At 40.2% G+C, this 18816-nt stretch overlaps 1 protein-coding gene across 7 annotated transcripts in view; it reads left to right on the top strand.

The window, feature by feature from the left end:
* The window catches only part of LOC124153714 (phosphatidate phosphatase LPIN3), a 118720-nt gene that overhangs the window by 54373 nt on the left and 45531 nt on the right, over positions 1 to 18816 (top strand). Inside the window, exon 1 of one of the 7 annotated variants that reach the window (XM_046527039.1) lies at positions 11117 to 11421. The exons of the other annotated variants lie outside the window; for them this stretch is intronic. The gene's annotated coding sequence lies outside the window, so the exon portion shown is untranslated. Of the gene's footprint in view, positions 1 to 11116; positions 11422 to 18816 lie in introns of those variants that run through there. 7 annotated transcript variants of the gene reach the window in all.

Below are 18816 nucleotides of genomic sequence, written 5' to 3'. Positions count from 1 at the left end.
GGAGATTTTTCCAATCTTTCATGCTCTGCAAGCGATATGAAAAAACTCTGTTTAGTTTTTTTTCTATTCAGCGTATCTAGTCATTATTTCTGTCGTTTCAAAATGTCATTTATTTGCTTTGAATCTAGAGGTCGCCGGGTTCGTTGAGACCTTATCTTTTTTCCGCGCCAAAATTCCGCGCGAAAAATTTGCAAGTCCTTGAGCTTCTACGTCTCTCGAGTGTCTTTACGAGTGTAAACAAGCGGCCGTCCCAAAAATCTTCTCCGAAGGTCGGCGAGGAAACGAAGGCCTGCTGGTCGGTGACCAAGCTTGGGGCGTTTTTGAGGTCAGCGCTAAAATCGATCTCTTGAAAAACACGGAAATCCAAGTCATCCTTGTTTTTTTACGTTGCTATCTGCTTTGTTTTTATGTCGTGCGATCGAGTGTTTAAATTTGATCGAGGTCAATTACCCCTTTACTGCTCATAAGGTCATGCCGATGCGTGCAGTGCATCCATATTCCCTGCTATCGAGTGCAATATACTTCGTAATCGGACACTGGCTCCGGAAATGGACGTTGCCCTCATCGTCCGCGTTTTCAGAGTTCGATGGGAAGAAAAAAGAGCGTAGTGGATGACACCGTGTTTTGTTGCCAGTTTTTCGTTGCAGCTGTCATTCTGTTGTTTCATAAGTCTTAGAAAATGTAATCTAAGTGTTTAATGTCATGAAAATAAGTTTTACATCTATACGAATTGAATTTTTGAAATCACAAATTGTTATAAGCCCTACAATTGTTGATGCCCTGATTGCTCGAGCTTATTCTTTCACAAAAAAGGGAATAAATTTTGTGTACTTCTCGTATTGTCGTTAGTGGTCGCTCGGCTACCGATGGTATGTGGTGCCGGACGCATGTCTCAGTAAAATCCCTCGGCTAGTGTCGTAGTGCAACCTGGCGTACTTTGGTTCATAAAGTTACAGACGTTTGCATACGTGTGTGGACCACTAATCCTATAAGCGATCATTAGTTAAGTTTGGTGTCTGCGAAATAGGCGGAGAAAATCTGCTACGAATCATGTTCTGGGTTTTACGAGTGATATTTTCAAGGAATTCTTTCCATTTTCGTTTATTTTTCCTATCCCAGATTTTTCTCATCAAAAACGTCGGTTTCGATTAAAGTTTGGTAACTATTTCAATAACTTAGGAATTATAATAAAAGCTCTCCCGTAAGTCTCCCTCCACTGAGAGTGTAGTATATATGTATAATTTTGTTGAACTTTGTGGGGTTTCTTTAAGGCAATTTTAAAATACGGCTTCATCTGTTGAATTTGGAACGGCCGAGTGTACTAGTAGTCTCGGTCCTCGAAATTTACAAAAGTTTCCGGTGTACATCTTCTCTGCTAATAATTACTCTCTGAAGTTTTGCGATAACTTACTTTTGCTCTTATTAACTGACGATTTGTTGATGAGGCGTTTGTAGATATTTTTATATCCTATGAAGATTACCATCCCATACAATGGAAAGTACCACGCTATTTTTTCTTAGTTGAAGGATTGGTGCATTAGTTCATACAGTAAATAATCTTGTGAAAAATGTAACTAATCTATTTATATGCCTATTGAGATTGTCATGCATAATTTGGCTGCCGGAATGCAAGCGTTATGCGTGATTAAGCTTTTTTGAATGAATGATTGACGTCTTTTTATCGATTGGCCCATTTTTTACTTCGAGCGATGCCTTTGTTCGTAATGGACCCACTTGATTACTTGGTTTCGAATGCTGCGACATAATTGAGAGACATTAGTGTTACAATGTGGTAGTAATAAAGAATTAGTTGCAAAATTATGTGCACTTTGTTTGATTGTGATTTTTTACTTAATTTGGTATTAACTAGGCCACACGTATGGTATACGAAGGTGCTTTTAGACATTTGTACTTGGTAGGTTTTATTTGTTTCTGTGTAACGGCATCTTTCATGGCGTACGCACCATTAATGTTTTGAATTCCAGTCGCTTCGGAGGTGGATTCTATTAGGAGAGCTAACCTTAGCTGAATGATTATAATAAGGAGGTGGATGTTAATGTTTGGGTGGCGTCACTACGAAGAACTCGCTTAGATTTCCTTGACAGTTGATGATGGGTTCCAATGAATTAGCATCTACGTCAAACCCTCATCAAGGACCGTGTCGATGATGACGCGTCTGTCGTAGTCTTTTTATGGAATATATTTGTTTTTAGATATTTAATCACGAGGCCATTACGAAATCATCCTTATAACTGGTTTAAACTAATCTAAATGAAGTAATTAAAGTGAAGTAAAGTAAATTAACTAAAAAGCATTGGACTCGAAAAGCCGTATCCCTTCGTCTGCCACTCCATTATTATACATGTAGATTCATTGTAAATATCATTCATCTTCCGGGTTACTCTGTCGTTTTCGATAATATGTTACTCGCGTCTACATATTGCTCCTCGTTTTCTGTACAAATAGTACGGTTTCGATGTAATGCATATGCTTTGTCAAGCTGCGTTTTCACCTACAATGAGTAACATGGTATATAAAAAAGTTACATATAACAAGTTTTACGAAAGAGTTACAAATCCGTGTAACTTTTTACTCATGGTGTATGACACGAATTTTTGTTTTATTACACAATCTTGCATGGAAAATGTTATGTGGGTTTGTAACTTTTTCGAAAAACTTGTTGTATGCAACTTGTATTTATAACATGTTACTCAGTGTGAAAGCAGCTTCAGATTACTTTGTTGTTTTAAATATTCGGCGAAAAAATTGTCTGGTAGTTGAGTTCGCCTGTGGCTTATTTTTATCGTCAATTTACTTCAAAGAGAAACATTTTTCATTCATACCTTTTAAGAGAATTGCAGCCTGTCCTCTGTACGGCGAGGTTAAAACTTTATAATTTTCGTTGTATAATTGATCCAGCCTGCATTTGCGTCACATTTTGCAGGGCATCGTCTCATTTGCACTTACGAACCACTGTCAATCTTGCTAGCTTCGCAGTTCCCAGTAACGGTAGGCTGCGTGCGTCTTTGCCCTGTGACTGCGTAATTTCACGCTCGTTTGTCCTTGAAGCTGCTCCTTAGTGTTTCTTTCTCTCTCTCGGTAGAATGTCAAATGTGTTAAATGGAACATCAAAGACTGCAAATACGTGAAAGTTTCTAGCGCAGAGGAAACGACTTGTCGACGGTTGTTCTCGAGGCCTCTATTTTCCTTTTCTTTATTTTATTCTTACGGCAGATTCTCTGGGTCATCCACCATCCTTGCCGTTACGTTGATTGAATGATTATGCTGTCTTTATTGCGGGAAGAGGATTTCGCGCAGTCTTCGACCTTTGCCTTATCGAATGACCATACCAAGCAGTAGCTAACCTTGGAGAGCGCTCTCTTATCCGTGCCGAAATTTTCCGATGAAGGTCGCTGTGGCTATTTTTGTGAATTTCGACGTTCTGTGATGAATACCCTGTTAAGGCCGTAGCCTTGACGTTTTTTCGCTTGATCTTTCACTGTCGCAAACACTTGTTTGGATGTGGGCTGGAAAAACATGAGGGAATACGCATGAAGTGCACCATTTAGAAAAAAACCTGTTGTTATCGCTACGATCTTATCTGTATGATAGTGTAACAGATGCTTCTAGATATCTCATCGTAAGATTAATTATCGCTTTCGCAAAGTTCTCTGAACCTGACTTCGTGTAATTAAAGTCAATTTGATGAAGTGGTAGATAAACTTGCCACATTAACTAGAAGTCGCAAACGACGTTTTGCGTAGAGCTGAAATTTTGCGTTTCAGAGTGATTTTGATTAATCTACATTGATATTTATCAGAAACAAGTAGAGATGAGACAATTTTTTTGTTGGTTCGGTGCATTGAACAGAAACGGAAGACATTTTGAAAGGACTTTTATCTAATATTAATTATATCATTTAGAAAAGTATATCATTAACATTAAGGATATTTGGAATAAGTATAAAATTTATTCTTTTTTGTCTTAGGACTCTTCTGAAACAGGGTTGCCATTTTCAACCCACCACATCCGTACGCGGCAATAATATTTGTTTCACTTTTTTATTTTTGGAGTCCATCTCTAGTTCCTGGACAAATAAGCTTTCTCTTGCTCTCTTGGTTACAGAAATTGGAATTATAACATTTGGTGTTAGTATGGCAACGCATTAAATTTTTCTTAGCGGATGAATCACTAGCCTCGTTCAACGATTAGCAAAGTAGAATTACGAATAATGTATGCTATAGTTGGGCTGTCGACATGGATGTACTGATTTTAATTATCTTTATGGATTTTATGAAGTCTTTGAGACTTATCAAAGGTGAATGAATATCTTGCTTATCACCCTAAAGTTTATTGTGAAAATTGCGGAATGAAAGCCATTAATTTCAACTGCAATTTTTTATCGAGTATGTACTATATATTTTTTCATTAACATTACATCAAGAGAATGCCTCTTTGTATATTTTGTGATAGTTAGATATTACTTTTAATGTCGATACGTACTGTTAATTCACAAAATATTTTTTTATTTCCATTAGAGAATTGTCTGTCTGACACCTTAATTTTCTAATGGCGCACTATTTAACCGAAAAGTTCATCCAGTTTTCCGAATCGCCGAAACAAAGCTCATGGACCAAACGCTTGGCAAGCTTTTTTCGTTCCAATTTCCGCGAAGCCAGCTGCTCTGTGTGGCCGTCGTTACAAGCACCTGCCGCTCTTATCGGCGGAAGTGGAGAATCCTCTTTTATTTTTCTCTTCAAACCATTGAAAAGCAGGAGTGCTTAGCGTGGCAAAAACATGCTCTGGTATGGAAATATCCGATATTAGTCAGCTGGTACTTCCAGTTCTCTTTCCTTCGTCGTTTAACTTCGCGGCCTTCAATGTTCAAACCGGTCAACAGCTCCAACGTTGGTCAATATAGATAAACTTAGCTGAGTGGGAAGCAAATTGTGACGATGAAGAAATATTTATCTCTATGAAATGCTTAAAGACGGGAGGGGTTTTGTTATTTCAAGTCCTTGACTCGTTCTGCTGCACTTGCATGTGCGTCGAAGCCCTATTATTTTCTGAATGGGAAGCTGTCACATTTTAAGTGGAGAACTTAGCAATTTCTTGTAGAGATGCTAGTTTCGCCAGTTGTCTTTGACGTTTTAGTGTGTGCGTCACACCATCTTTATGGATGGAACATTTATGAAAGCCGGAATTGTCGCGCTTTTACTTTTGCTCTCTTAACTTAATATTCGTGACGAAGTATGTATTGCACAGTCAATCGGAGACTAGGTCGTTGACTATGGTTTTCTGCCAGTAATGAGCAGAATTTATACAAATGAACCCGTTATTTAAAAATGCATCCCTCATATTATTACTTCGCAATACTATGAATTATCATCACAAATCTGTTTTTCAGAGAGCCGAAAATGTCAGGAATTGTTTCATAAAAGTGCGTTAATGAGCACGTTTATCCCACTCATTGAATTTATATTTTACGAATGTCGATGAAAATTTGTCAGCTCTTACTCGGTACCAGTTCCCAACAATATATTTAATCAATAAATTTCGCATTCAAATGCCTTCATAAATATATAATATTTTGTTGCCTTCAACAAATTTCCCAACTTCAGCCGTGATACACATTTAAATGCTTGTCGATGAGAGTACATTACCACCATTGGATGGATTCTATCTAGCGTGGTGAAGTGCCATGCACCTGATCCTAACTCATAACCGGCATGGAGTTATAATATAGGACACGCTAGATTGTCTATAATCTATTGTAATCTAATTAGAAAGTCGTATATAACCATTAATTGTCATTAGTGTCTCAATTCTCGAACTGCTGTGCCCTTAATTAAATTTTCATTTCCTTTCCTATTCTTCCTCGCGTGTATTTCCGTTTGACCTATATTTTTATTTCGTGATCCTTATCTTGAGTACTTATGAATTCCTTTTTAGTTTTTTTGTGAAAACAAATTTTATTTATTATAATAGCACCAAAGTCGAGCCTATCCTCTCTCGTTCCGATCTTCATTTTTTCATTATTCTCTGTGTAATTTTGATTAGAAGCATTTTTGTAAAAAATGGAGCTAATTAATGCTTTGTGTTTTATTTTTTTAGCGTTTTTTATGGAAATAATTTTATTTTTTATAATAGCACTAAAGTCGAGTCTATCCTCTCTCGTTCCGATCTTCATTTTTTCATTATTCTCTGTGTAATTTTGATTAGAAGCATTGTTGTAAAAAAATTGGAGCTAATTAATGCTTTTGTTTTATTTTTTAGTGTTTTTTTATTAAAATAATTTTTTTTATGATAATAGCACTAAATTCGAGCCTATCCTCTAGATTCGATCTTCAATTTTTTCATTTTTTATGTCTCATTCTGATCAGGAGAATTTTTCAAAAAATACCGAAGCTTATTACTGCTTAGCGTTTCATTTTTTCCGTGTTTCTCCGATCATGATCCTCGCTCGATGCTGAGCTTAGGACGTTTACTGTTTTGTTTCCTGAGATATAGGACGATTCCGCCTGTCTATGTATTCTCATGAAATTTCCACTCAAACCGACGTGATCAGCATCTAGAGAATTGGAAAACAAAGACGATGACGCACGTCATAAGTTCTATTTAAAGTTGCCCCATGTTTTTAGTCTGAGGCGACGAGTGGCGCGATTACTCTTGTCGCATGACCGCCAATAAGCCGGGGCAGGTTATCATCGCACCACCGTGCACCGCCCTGCCCCCACTCCTGTTCTTCACGCGTCACCACGCCACGGTTTTCTGGCTATTGGTGCGTGCGCTCGTCGTGTGGGTAACGTGGTATGGGGACGTCGGCCGCCGCCGGAGGGGCTGGACACGGCGAGGCGGGGTGGAAGTGGTGGCGGCCCACCGTTTCCGTTCGTTTAGCCGCCCCGCGAGAGTCACTGACACCCCCCGACCCATCTGCGTGGTCACGTACGTGTCACCCGGAACGATACAAAAGGGAGTGGTGCCCTCTTGGTCATGCGAGAGATCACTCCCTGTGTCATTTTCGTCTCATTGTCACCTCTTCGGTGATTCTTGTCTATGGGAATTATTGGTATACCTCGGCTAAAGGGTCTTTGCCCTTCGATCTATTGTGTTTATAGCAAAAGCGATTTTGGAACTATCTATCAGGGAACTTATTTCTAGTTAAGTATGCAATGAAAGATGAAAAAAATTATGGATAAACTTTTCTCGGGTTAGCGCGCGGGTTAGTAAGTCAAAGGCATCCGACGTTTGGTGTTCCGTCCTGTTACCCATTCTTTAAGGCGTAACGAGACGGATCTCGAAACGTCGGCTGGCTTGGATTTTTTTACCCGCGCGGAAACCCGAGAAAAGTTTATTCATTCCTTTCGCTGGGTAAGCGATAAATCAATGCTCAGCCACTCCAGTTATTGCGATGAAATATTCCAAACAAACTTCCTACGAAAAAAATTTGTTTGCACTCAAGGGTAAGCAACTTTCCATCGAGATTCAAGGGTTCCTGGCCTCATTTCGTAACTAATCCTACTCTGCAAGCCATGCAAAGAGTGTTTAGTGGAGGGTATATTTACCCAGCGTGCACAAAGCTTCACATTACATGATGTTAGCTGCCACCTCTACGGTATCTTCAGTGGTGGGTAATTATTTGGGAATAGGCATTTTTGGAGTGATAACTGCCACCCATAATAATGGTGAAGGTTGTGGTGATATCAAACTTTTCGTAATGGAGAAAAGGGGTCGACTTTTGCGGTGTCTGAGAGTTTTAAAAGAAAATATCAAAATATACATATTGTTATCAGGACTCGGTTTTAAGCATTTTGATTATATTTACTGCGAAAAAGCTATATTTTTCTTGCCTAAAGGGGGAATATTTTGATTGTGAATTCATACAAAAAGGATGATAGAACTTCAAAGAATCAATAGATCTATTTTTACTGGCCTTATTTATTTATTTTTTATTTTATTCTCAAACCACCGAATACAGCTCATTTTGGCCATTTTATATCGGGGTATTCTACAAATTTAACAAACGTACACGAACAACCATGCCCTGGACAGGGACAGGGATCTAGGGAAATCTACCAGGCGGGACTCGAAGCCGCGACCTCTTGTTTGGCAGGCTCAGTCGCCACCGAGGCCGGCAAAAATAAATAAATAAACTCTTGTTTTTGCTGAACTTTGTTATTTTGATGAGGTTTCCTTATTGTATCGTTAAGTTGTCACACCGATGGATGCCTTGTGTTTCCAGAACCGCTTTATGTAGTAAGCTTCATTTAGTGTTGGAACTTGCCCTTTTTTGCCTGATAGTAATAGCTTGATGTTCAACGAGTGATGCTTGAGACACTTAGGCGGGAGCAGAATCTCAAGTATCTAGGTTAAAGCCATATTTTCCTTTTTGTTTATATGTTTATCATTTTGTTAATTGTTTGTATGTGAAATTTTTGCGTGTTATGATAATGCACTTATTTTATTCGATTCATAAACATTTGGTGGTCACCTACATCTTAAGCTACCTTAATTTAAGATACGCTGTAAAAGGCAGAATTAAGTCAATGTTAAGATATCGATTTCGCTAGAAATGAGAGTTGCTTTTGCGAGAAAAGATCATCGAATCTTCTCCCTTGTGATTGTGAATTATTCTCCAATGCTGACGTTCATAGTCCAAACCGATAAGATGAGCTGTATTGTGATGGAACATGATGCAATATTATACATTCTCATATAGAGCATTTTTGTTTTTTTTTTCGTATGAACCTCTTTAGCTATACCTACTGCCGGAGCGGGCCGTTTTGTTTTTTTTTTCTTTTGTGGCGGCAGCTGTGAGAAATAAAGTCTTATGAAATTTTTTTATCACATTGACTCCTATAATTTCTATCAATAATTTACAGTTTTAATTTACAAACATTATAACTAATAGTTTACGAACGGCTCCAGGATATTGCCGCTCACTTTAATATTCAGACGAGTTTTATGCATCATCAGCAAAGTTGCAAATGCCTGTCAGTATGCTATGCTAATGTTGTGCTTTTTTTCGTGCGTTGACACGTCCTCGCTGGAGACAGTCATTGCTTGAGTGAGAATTCGTATGACTCGTTTAAGCAGTGTGTGTATAAAAAATCTCCAATGAAACGGTATCGTTTCGCGCTTGGAGCACTCCCATAGATTGGATTTCATGCCCTATTGGGAATCGCGAAGACGTACGTTCAAATGAAGGCTGTTGGTCACTTTAAAATATCACCTCGATAATTCATAAATTTCTAATCTCTTATAGTATTTTTAGAGGGTGTTTACTCCTTAGTTTATTGTTCGTTTGGAAACAATTATCCGAGGGGATGATTCTTTTTAATATATACATGTCAAATTTGATTAACTTGCTAATTGTTGGTTATTTTAAAGTTATTGAGCAGTCGGTTTATTAGTATTTCGTGTGTGACTGGCCTATACTATTTTATCGCTACATAATATGAGAGTTTCTGTGTAAAAGTAGGTTAGCATAACTTTCGCCCATTATCGATTATTAAAGTGCCTTGGATGTAAACTTAGATGTAAATAGCATGCACTGATTTGAAACTGGTAGAAAATACTTACATTTATCGCTTATTGATCTTCAGCTTTGCGAACCAAGGTAAGACGCAATCTTTAACATAAATATTATGTAGTTTTTCACATTTTTAAAAGTTAATTTCAGCTCACCTCCGCCGTAAGACGCCGAGCCTATTTTTTAAAGGTTATCTTTTCACTTGTTCTTATAGATAATATCTCACGCGACACTGGGTGGGAAACCGGATGAGTGTTTTGGGAAATCTTGATTACGTCTTCTGCATTGCCGAACCGGAAGTTATTCCTCGTCACACGTCATTGCTCAGTAAATAGTTGTTTTTTTAACCTTTTTTGTGTTTTGGCGAATAAATGAATTTAATAAGGGAGTCACTAGAAACATGTATCAAAAGAAGTGAACTCGGTGCATTAGCAACATTATTTAAAGGTTTTCTCCGGACTCAAAAAAGTTTATTTTTACTCCCGATGCGATAGATTATTATTTCTGCTATGGTTAGTTTTGAATTACCTGGTATTTTGATTTGCCTTGTCTAGAATAATGCGGATTATTTAAGACCGACAAGTTAGAAAAAGCTTGGTGTAGGAGAAAAACTTGGAAGTCATCAGAGAATATGTGGTATGTGCGAAAGTACCCTTAAGATCGTACTTATAAATTTGAAACCGCATATCTCTAGCTTTAAATTTCAAACGCCATTAGCTTTTCATCAACGTATTTACCAGTCTATGCATGCCTATTTTTATGAATGGAATTCACTTCAATCGGCGAGAAAAATGGTTTTTAATTTAAATTCATCATTGTACGTAAAAACTCCTGCATCTAGGGTTCAGTTCTTTCAAGAACATGTTTATATGTACACAAAGTTCCCAGCATCGGCATAATATATGAAATTTTCAGGTAAGAGTTGCTCTGGATGTATTGGCCCTTGAGTTCTTCCACTAGGGGCCGGATTTTTATTCCTTCGTGTACAGCTATATCGTAAACCAGTTTGCTGCTTCACTGGTACCCTCTCGATCATATTTGGCTCTGAATCTAGGACTGCGGAGTTCCATACGGAGTAGGATGATGGATTTCCACCGCTCGTTACACTCGTATAACCCTTCCATCTTATCCTTCGTCGCGGAAAAGACCTATACCGTCGGTCACCCATCCCCTTAGCCAACTGAAATTCTCATTGGACCACTGTATCAATCTTACCGCTAATGTCGTAGGTTACGCATCTCTGTGTCGTGGGTGAAATATATTACCTTCCCTCCCCCCGCCAGGTAGTTTTCCCCTTTCACCTCGGTCACCCGACGCGAAACCTCCCGTAAACTTCAACCCTTCCGCACAGCGTGCACATTCATCTCCAGAGACGAGAGAGGGAGGGTGTGCCTCCTCCACCCCACCCCTTCCCCACCTGCGCCCACCCACACCTTTTTTCCCCCATACTCCTCACCCGGGACCCCTCCCACCTGCCGGCTCGACTCCGCGCTCTGATACGGCATTTCATTCCTGCCGGTCACGTGACCCGCCCCTCCCCTCCCAGCCGCAGCAGTCGCCTTCCGCCTGCCCGCCGCCGCAGTGTTCAATCGGCACCCAGACGAGGAGGTGCCCGTCCCCCTGACGACCGGCTCTGTGTTCTTCCCTCCCCCCTCATACTTCCAGGATCTTTTCTGTGTGTACTCTCACTCTTCGCGGAACCCTGTTCATCTTCATCCTCGTTTCTCCGAAGACGGTGGAGTGACATTTTTATCATCGGCTGTGTTCCTTTTTTTCGGAAGGGATTTTCGCGAGACCCTTCCCTTGGTGTGATCCGCCTTCTGCAGCCTACCAGGATCATCATCTTCTTCCTCGTCGTGTCCTCTTAGGCTGGTTCCTGCTGTTAAAAGGTACGCCTCATCCCTTAGTTCTCTCTCGACACGCTGCGCCCCTTCACCTCGTCTCTTATAAGCTCTTCCTGCTTGAAAGGTTCGTCATCCCTGTTGCGTATGCGTGTTGGCGATCTGGAGATCTTGATAATCCGTCTATGGCCAAGATATCGGTGTGGTTCTTGAGTCACGATCGTGAATTTTAAGTGGGGTCTTGCTTTCGGACGAAATTATATCATGCTGGTCGATTCTTTACCGAGATCTGGTCGGCTCTTGGCTGAGAACCCTGCTGTGTTTCTCATCACAAATGTTTGTGTTTGTATCGGACGTATTGCTGATGGATCCTTTCCCAAGGTGGTTTGTTTATACTCTCTCTCAGTTCTGAACGCTGTAGTTGATCTATGCATCGTGTGAGTATTTAAGATGGAAAGTCGTTTCTAGGAAGCCGTGGGCATTTATCTCCCAGCAACGCTGTTTGTACGGAAAAGAGCAAATTCATCGTGGTATAGTCAGAGTTGCTCACTTATCTGAATACTCCTCTTGCGTGTGTTAGTTTAAAGAGTTTCACTGTCAATTTACTCAGTGATGAGGCATCTCCTAAATGGTCTTCTGTGACCATTCCCTCTTGAGATGATCCCTCGTGGAGACCTTTCGGTGACCTCTCTTATGTCTTCATTCTTCCTCAACCTGTCCTTGCGGAAACCTTTTATCGACTAATGCAGGACTATACACGACGTTATCGGTTTAGTTGTTTGTTTGTGCCGTACATCAATCACTATGGAAATATCTCCACAGTCAACGCATTTGTCACGCCAAGTGCACGTGCTGCGTGTCGAAGAGTTTTATTTTTTTGGTGCTCCTATCTTGTGCGGCTGGGTAAATGTACATCATACCGTGCGAGCCAATTCTGTGGTGTTTGGCAGGGGGGTTATATTTTGACCAAACCTTTATTAACCGTTGTATGTTACCGTGTTGGGTGCTCACACATTTAAGTAAAGTCAATGATATGGATTTTTCTACCTCTTTCATGCACAAAAAGCTTAACATTTATTTGCTCCACAAGAGATACCCTTGATCCAAAATCTCTACAATGGGGTTGTCGCCATATTAATTTAACAAGATAAATGACTCTCGCGTGGCCACAGCATAATAATCCCACAACTGAACAAATGCTAAAAAAACTAAATCCATGCCGACTTCTCTGTTCTACTTAAATTTTGGAACTAATTTACAGTAATTGAGCATGATGTTACAGAGTTGAACGGAGTGGGTTGGTTTGGCGTGCGTAAAAACACTAATAACGCTCGCACACGCAACAAACGACGTGCAAAAAAAGAGACCACGTAAATATCGACCTGTTTGTACTACCGGGGACATTTTTTGTTATTAATTGAAGTATGGGTAAACCCTTGATGAACGAAGTGGGTTGATTCTGCCTGCGTAATCGGGAAAACCCTTATCGAGGGTCGGACACGCACGCGCGCGCAGTTTCTCGGTGGTGGTGTCTCTCGGTAGAGGGCTTTGGTTCTGCGGGGAACTGCTGCTTGCTCGTGCCATCGATCGCCTCCACGGGGAAAGAGGAGCCCGACCCTTCGACGCCGGCCGAGAGTGAATGGAGAGGATAACTCCTCTAGCCGTACCACTCCCTTGCCAATTTCTCCTCATCCCCCCTTATACCACCATCTCTCCTCCCTATCTTAATCCTTGTGCAAGGGCCGCAGTGCACCCTTTTTCGGTGTCCCTAGTCTGGACTGTCCGTTCTGGCGAAAGAGGGCGGGGTCAGGGGCGCGTCGACCTGCTCCGAGTGTATTCCCTTTAAAATAAGGGTATGAAATGAAAAAAATGATACGTTCTCTCCCTTCGTTCCATCCCTGAAGTCCTGGCCGACCCTAACTAAGAATTTCTCATCAGGGTCGTTTATATCAATGAGAAACGAGCTGATAAATACTCATTAAGTGCTGTATTGTATCCATAAATTACGAGCTCTCGTAAATTTTAGCTGGTATGATGAAAGTTGATTATTATTTTGCATAAATAATTTTTAAAATTCGATTTCTCTTGCGGATTTCAGCTGCCGCACTGAAGGTCAGCTTATCAAATTAACTTAGCTGAACATATCTTTGATGGATCTTCATTCATGAGTGTTGCGAAAATGTATACCATTCGATTATATATAAGCCGTATCTTATCCCGTTTACTCGAAGTATGTAGTCATAATCCTCCCTTTAAATTGAATTCGAGTGATTGAATAATTATTTATTTCTATTTTTAACAGTTTTTATTCGTTTGCCCTTGTAGACTTTAGTTAGCGGGCTTTGAATGTCAGCGTAGTACCATGCAGTATAGAAGGCTGGCTAATCTCACAAACTTCTCAGACTCATCATTATGAAATCATCTTTCGTTCGACTATAAGTAATTGTTTTAGGTTTTTCTTTGTGGAAGTTAGTTACATTTATAATGAAAGACAACTTAATTTTAAACCCTTGGTTTTAGTTCCTAAACCGATGTCAACCGTACAGCAATCATCTGGGTGCCATTTTCTCGTATTTCGAGTATAATTACAGTTGAAGTTGGAAAGGGCTGAATGAAGTCGGTTGGGGTTGGAGATTACGTGTATGGGGAGAAAAGAACGTGAGTTGACGGTAGGGTTTTGTGAAACTGCCATGTATGTTTATCTTTAAGAGTTTCAATCAATTCTGGACTGCATTGAAGAAATAACGAAGGAGTTCTAAAGGGAGACCTTAGTTTGGTTCTTGCGTTGTCTAAGAGTCCTGTGTTTCAGCGATTTAAATGCGGAAGAAGAAGCGTTCTCCCTAGAGTCTCCTCCACTCTGCCTAGCACGACAGCGACCCACCTCCCCCGCGCCCCCATTGTTCCATGTTCCAGAAGAAGAGCTGCCTCAGTCACGACTCTTGTTATCGATTCTCCGGATTTAGCTCATTGAAAAACGAAAGGAGTTGTTACAAAAAATAATGTCTGTTTAAATAATCCCACCACTGTGATATTTTCATTTTTTACTCCAAACTGTGGAAATTGGAAATGGGATCAATCTCTCCTGGCGAAAAATAAATTGAGCCGTGAGGAAAAAGCGGACAGCGTGTTCCTTCTCAGAATCATGTGGACTATCGATTGGAATATTTTATTTTGGGATCCTCTCTTAAACTCTAAGTTGACAGGAAGTGTGTGTGTGCTTGTCCGTAAGAGTTTATTCCTGAATCAAGGAAAATGGTGGTCGTGTTAACACCTTTATGCGTAAATACACGATTACTAGTGGAGGAAATAGCCTCTCCTTTTATTCCGCGTAAGTGTTCATGGGTATAGTTACGAATAAACGTTGGCAGGCATTTAACATTGTGCAATTCCGGGATCAATAGCTTGCCATTGAATTCAGGGCGCATACAAAGAACCTTAAAGTTATTTGCCTTTCCACTGAGTTGTGGGTTCTGTGGACCTTTTACTGTATACTTCTTGTCCCCGTTTGTTATACACCGTCAGTTTTTTTTCCTCCCGTCATTGAAGATGCATCACATCCATTGAAAGGCCTCCTACCTTTAAACAACGGCACAAATGACCACATTTGGTGAGTTTCCTGCTTTTGGAAATAGAAAGTGTGGGTATATATACATATATTATATATTATATATATATTCGTGAGGATGTTGATGTTTTACTCTTTATGTATCGTTCGAAGTCTTGGTTCATTCTAGAAAAGGTGTATACTACATTGACGTAGTTGCGGTGTACTGTAGGCTATTCCGAAGGGAATGTATTGCCGCGGTAGGTATGCACGTATTCGCGAATTTCAAAATTGCATGTCCGAAGTGATATCAATCATTAATTATATCGTGCGATGATATCAATTGTGAATAGCCCCATAGCTACTATTTTCATGAATAAACGACATTTTTTCTTCATAATTAATTGTTTTTCATTGCTCTTATCGCATCGTTAGCAAAACAAGATATGCTGTAAGAACAATAGTCCGCATCATGTTTTACACATTTTGTGATGTGAAATACCACTCGCTGGTGTGGCTTAAGATATGAAATTAATCGCAGTGTCAGGGCCTAAAGTTGAGGACTCGAAGGATTCACTTAACGCAAAAACGCAAGGAAGATCTAGATATCCCGTCGTCACGAACTTTGTTGTATGGTTGGAATCGACTTGTTCCCCACGTACGCTATGGCACAGATGAATCCATTGGGACCCGAGGCTCGTCCCTATTCGTCTGCTTTCACCCCTTGCTCTTTGTTGCCTTTAGATATTCAAATCAGGATCCCTCCCCCTGTAACCCATAGCCCTCATCGAAGTCCTGCATGGGAAACGGTGCACCCTTTCCCCCCTCCCCTTAACATAGTGTGCCCATAATCTGGCGTTCCCAAATCTTGTTTTTCGGTGTGGAAATTTTAGTTTCCATGTTTTATACTTGATATCTTATTATTATTCTAAATATGAGACTGCCTAGTGGTCGCCTAAAGTACGAAATTTTTACCACCCAGCTTTCATCTTACTGGAAAATCCTCGGGAAACAAAGAAATCATTAAACCGGAATTTAAGGCAGTATTAATTTTGCTTTCCGCTGCAGAGTAATGCCACAAAGATGATTCTGTAGTTATTAACCGCAGTTTTCTTTCGGTTTGATCCAGGGTATGATAAGCGTCTTCACTCTCCATTTAGGGTATATTCCTAATGGACTGTTGGATGTGAGACAGAATATTGTGTCGCTCACGTCTTAATAGTAAACCAGATTTCGATGTATCCCTTGAAATAACTCGGATAAGATGCTTTAGTCTGGCCCCTTCACGCCCGTATCTTTCGTCCGCTATGGTAATCTCGGCGAAATTGGTGACGCAGTGTGTTGCGCTAGCGATTAGCAAGGGTTAACATTCCTTATATAGAGTTGTTGTGCGATCTCTCCAGTGTATATTTTTCCGGGACTCGGAACCGGTTTCCCTCACCTGCGGTTGTATTCCTTCCGTCTTCGGCCCGTAGAGTTCCCATTGCACGCCAATTCCTTACACTGACTGGCGGAACATAGAGAAACTGCACGCCGACCTACCTCAAAGCGGCACTCCGTAAATTAATCAATAAGTCTGGCTCACGTTTCCTTCTTTCCCCCGACACCGTTTTCGGGGAATAAAATTCGTCTCTGCCGATGACGGTGAGTCCTCGAGGAAGCGGTCGTCAATGTCGGCCGATGCTCTCCACTGATGGCGTCCATCTTTATTCCTCAAGAGTCGTTGACTCGCGCCTCGTCACTTGGTGCGATCCCCCCCGCACCGCTGTGGCATGAGTCGCGGTCCATCCCGCTCCCCCCATCTCCACTCCATCACGCTCTCGCTTCGTGGTCCTGTGTGCATCTGTGACTTGGGATCCATCCCGACTGGTCCTCTTGGGGTGTCGAAGAATTCGCCCTAGAGTCGCTTTCTCTACGCTAAATCTTATTCCGCCGTTAAGTATTTGTGGTAAACATACGAAGAAGTTTTCCTGGATATCAGACAATTACTTATACCACTTATTTTAAATAAGTGGTATTAGTAATAGTCTGATATCCAGGAAAACTTATAATGGAATACCACAAAGTAAATTAAGAATTAAGTAGTGAATTTTAAACATACGAAGTACTTAAAGTGGAAGGGGCTCCTTGAATTAATTTTTTTATTGAAGATTCTGGAGAGGGTTTGAAAAAGGAGCTGAAGATGATTTTTACTGTTCTCAACGTCGCCTACTTCTCAGGGTTTTCTCGGAGGAAAATGGACTGCACTTCCGAGATAAATTTGACGTCACGCGCTTCTGCCGAGCGGGTCAACGCTTTTCGGTCACTCCTCTCCTCTTCGCATCGGCCTCGCGTTGTTTCTTTATTCTGTTGTGAACGATTCCTACCTTTCGATGAGCGTACTTCATGAGCGAGTCATGGACCGTAACTCTGATGACGTCACAAGCCCATGAGAAGTGGGTGGAAACGTTAGCGTTTTCGTATTGTAAACTTATGAGAGAATGGCGGAATGAGGAAGATTTTTTTCTTTCGTCATAGTTTACTTTTTTCTTCCTTTTACGGTATTCTTTTACTGAACAGGGATTTTGATTCTTAGTGAACGACCCCGTTTTGATGAGTTTTGTACGTAAATTGCAACTTTAGGGTGATAAATGAATTAACAATAGAGAAATCGACATTTCTGGTATCTTATTGAATCTGTATCCTCTTGTAATCATGGTTGAGTACCTAAATAATGTTTGCTGACTTACGGTGGTGTGCACATCTACAGAAACAGTTGTTAATAGAATATAATTTAGTCAGCATACCGCAAAAAAGGTGTAAAAACATTGGTTTATCAAACTTCTGTACTCGTTAGCCAAGGCATCATAATCAAACCAGTCTTCGAACAGTAAATCAGGAAAGACTAGTTTTCTGTGTATAAAAATAGCTGCGAGACAGTGCAGAGGTCTTTTGGATTTTCATCTTCTGCGTTATCTGAGATGGTTTGGAGGGGTGAGATAGTCGGAGGTTTCCGTCAGTCACGAATTTCTCGTTCAAACGAAGAATATCACCGATTCCGATTCATTGGTCGTCCGTTGAAATTAGGGAGGGCGTTTCTTCTCTAGAAGATTGGATGGTTGATATCATCACAGGGCTATTACTTTGTGATTACTCCGTTGTGGTGTATAATAAAAATTTCGCCAACGATCATTTCCTAATTACTATTTTTAAATGTTTTTTTCCAAAACTTTCAGAAAAGATTCAACATTATATCTGGTCTACATCTTGTGAACAGACGCTAGGCACGGAAAAATAAACCACAAATAGAATGATTTTCCTTTCCTTGGTTTCTTAAATGAGACAACAGAAACAGTTTCATTTGACGTACGCAAAAACACGTCTTTCCTTCAGTTCTGCTATCCCACTTCTGATCCTTACTGCATATTTGATTACTTCATTATAACATACCGCGCCACACTCGCCCTTTTGGGTGCTCCATTTATTGTGATTTGCGCAGATCTCAGCTTTCGACGGGTAAAATTGATAACTGCTGGTGTCTTTAATATGTGTAGGAACGTTTTAATTTCACTAAACCGTTAGTAATCTAATTTAATATCGATATTCGACGGCTGATTCATCGATTGTCGTGGAATTTGAATACCGTTTTGTTGCTGATTTTCGGTTCTTGGTATTCGTTTCCCTTTCTGTGGTTGAAAGAATCATTGTAGGGCGGACATAATCAAAATTGCATTTATTCTAAACTGGTGGATTCTTCATCAACCCAGTTTGCGGTCAGAAATTATCGGATACTGTCAAAATCTTATTTATCAGCAATTAATTGAAAGCTAAAAGCTCGCCGTCGACATCGGAAATCAAAAATTCATTCAAATTTGAACAATCGTTATACATGATAAAATAAAATCACTTTGTACATTCCA

The sequence above is a fragment of the Ischnura elegans genome, chromosome 2 (genome assembly GCF_921293095.1).
Source record: "Ischnura elegans chromosome 2, ioIscEleg1.1, whole genome shotgun sequence".
Classification (NCBI taxonomy): Eukaryota; Metazoa; Arthropoda; class Insecta; order Odonata; family Coenagrionidae; genus Ischnura; species Ischnura elegans.
The sequence above is the reverse complement of the archived record's forward strand: the minus strand, read 5'-3'. Positions and strand labels throughout refer to the sequence as shown.